Here is a 3162-nt window from a genome sequence, read left to right as displayed (position 1 = left end):
ATCAAATTCCTTGAAATCCGAGATAGTAGGTTCAACATTATTATAAGTTGAGGATTCTCCAATCTCTCTTTTACCAAATTTAGCATTAAGATCTAAAGACTCCGAATTCTTGGGACGCCTTCTAGGCAAAGTTGATTCATCGTCACTCCCATAATCATCAAAATTCATATTGCAAAACATAGATCTAATCGGAGACACATCAATAACTTTAAGATCCTCATCATTATTTTCATGTAGACTAGAAGAACACGCTTTTATAAAGCTTTCTTTTTTAGCAAGCAATCTAGCGGTTCTTTCCTTGCACTCGTCAATGGAAATTCTCATTAGTTTGAGAGACTCATTGATATCATGCTTAGGAGAAGAAGATCCAAGTTTAAGAGAATTAACACCAAGCGAAAGTCTATCAACGCTCCTAGCCAAATCATCAACTTTGAGCAATTTTTCTTCAAGCAAAGCATTAAAATTATTTTGAGAAATCATAAATTCTTTCACACTATTCTCAAAATCAGAGGGCATCTTATTAAAATTACCATAAGAATTATTGTAGGAATTTCCATAATTATTAGAGGGATTACTAGGGAACGGTCTAGTATTAAAATTTCCTCTATAAGCATTGTTTCCAAAACTATTCCTACCAACAAAATTCACATCCATAGATTCATTATTATTCTCAATCAAGAAAGACAAAGGCATATCATTGGGATCAAGAGGAGTATTTTTAGTAGCAAACATCTTCATAAGTTCATCCATCTTTCCACTCAAAACATTGATTTCTTTTATAGCATGCACTTTTTTACTGGAAGATCTTTCGGTGTGCCATTGAAAATAATTAGCCATAATATTATCAAGCAATTTTGTAGCATCTCCTAATGTAATTTCCATAAACGTGCCTCCCACGGCCGAATCTAAGAGATTTCTAGAAGCAAAGTTCAAACCGGCATAAAAATTTTGTATGATCATCCATAAATTCAAACCATGAGTAGGGCAATTGTGAAGCATCAATTTCATTCTTTCCCAAGATTGGGCAACATGCTCATGATCAAGTTGTTTAAAATTCATAATATCGTTCCTACGAGTGATGATCTTAGCGGGAGGAAAATACTTAGAGATAAAAGCATCTTTGCACTTGTTCCAAGAATCAATACTATTTTTGGGCAAAGACAAAAACCAAATTTTAGCACGATCTCTAAGTGAAAACGGAAATAACTTCAATTTGACAATATTGTTATCCGTATCTTTCTTCTTTTGCATATCACACAAATCAACAAAATTGTTTAGATGAGTAGCGGCATCTTCACTAGGAAGGCCGGCGAATTGATCTTTCATCACAAGATAAAGCAAAGCAGCATTAATTTCACAAGACTCAACATCATTAAGAGGAGCAATCGGAGTACTAAGGAAATCATTATTATTGGTATTCGAGAAGTCGCACAACTTGGTATTATCTTGTGCCATGGCAACAAGTAATCCAACACACAAGCAAACAGAAAAACAGTGAGCAAAAAAGAGAGGAGGAGATTGGGAAAGAGAGGGCAAATAAAACGGCAAGGGTGAAGTGGGGAGAGAGGAAAACAAGAGGCAAATAATGTAAATGCGAGGGAGATGGATTTGTGATGGGTACTTCGTATGTCTTGACTTGAGCGAAGACCTCCCCGGCAACGGCACCAGAAATCCTTCTTGCTACGTCTTGAGCTTGCGTTCGTTTTCCCTGAAGAGGAGAGGGTGATGCAACAAGTGTAGCGTAAGTATTTCCCCCGGTTTTGAGAACCAAGGTATCAATCCAGTAGGAGGCTCCTCAAAAGTCACACACACGTACACAAACAAACTGAGAACTCGCAACCAACGCGATAAAGGGGTTGTCAATCCCTTCACGGCCTCTTGCGGAAGTGAGATCTAACAGAGAGATAATAATATATTTTTAGTATTTTATAATATAGATGCAAAAAGTAAAGATGCAAATAAAGATAGATTGAAAGCAAAGATGATAAGAGATAGACCCGGGGGCCATAGGTTTCACTAGAGGCTTCTCTCGAGATAGCATAAGTATTACCGTGGGTGAACAAATTACTGTCGAGCAATTGACAGAAAAGCGCATAGTTATGAGATTATCTAGGCATGATCATGTATATAGGCATCACGTCCATAACAAGTAGACCGACTCCTGCATGCATCTACTACTATTACTCCACACATCGACCGACTCCTGTCTGCATCTAGAGTATTAAGTTCATAAGAACAGAGTAACGCCTTAAGCAAGATGACATGATGTACAGGGATAAACACATGCAATATGATATAAACCCCATCTTGTTATCCTCGATGGCAACAATACAATGCGTGTCTTGCAACCCTTTCAGTCACTGGGTAAGAACACTGCAAGATTGAACCCAAAGCTAAGCACTTCTCCCATGGCAAGAAAGATCAATCTCGTAGGCCAAACCAAACTGATAATTCGAAGAGACTTGCAAAGATAACTCAATCATACATAAAAGAATTCAGAGAAGATTCCAATATTATTCATAGATAAACTTGATCATAAACCCACAATTCATCGGATCTCCACAAACACACCGCAAAAAGAGATTACATCGAATAGATCTCCACAAGAGAGGGGGAGAACATTGTATTGAGATCCAAAAGGAGAGAAGAAGCCATCTAGCTAATAACTATGGACCCGTAGGTCTGTGGTAAACTACTAACAACTCATCGGAGGGGCTATGGTGTTGATGTAGAAGCCCTTTGTGGTCGATTCCCCCTCCGGCAGAGTGCCGATGAAGGCTCCAAGATGGGATCTCGCGGATACAGAAAGTTACGGCGGTGGTAATTGTGTTTCGTGGTGCTCCTGGATGTTTTCGGGGTCCGTAGGTATATATAGGAGGAAGAAGTACGTCGGTGGCCGCCCGAGGGGCCCACGAGACAGGGGGCGCGCCCTACAGGGGGGCGCCCTCCTATCTCGTGGGGCCCTCGGAGGCTTCTTGACTTGCATTCCAAGCTCTCCGGATCAGATTTGTTTCAAAAATAAAGCTCCCGAAGGTTTCATTCCGTTTGGACTCCGTTTGATATTCCTTTTCTTCGAAATTCTGAAATACACAAAAAAAAACAGCAATATGGGTTGGGCCTCCGGTTAGTAGTTTAGTCCCGAAAATGATATAAATATGTAAA

The sequence above is a fragment of the Triticum dicoccoides genome, chromosome 7B (genome assembly GCF_002162155.2).
Source record: "Triticum dicoccoides isolate Atlit2015 ecotype Zavitan chromosome 7B, WEW_v2.0, whole genome shotgun sequence".
In the NCBI taxonomy this organism is placed as follows: Eukaryota; Viridiplantae; Streptophyta; class Magnoliopsida; order Poales; family Poaceae; genus Triticum; species Triticum dicoccoides.
Note: the sequence above shows the minus strand (reverse complement) of the source record.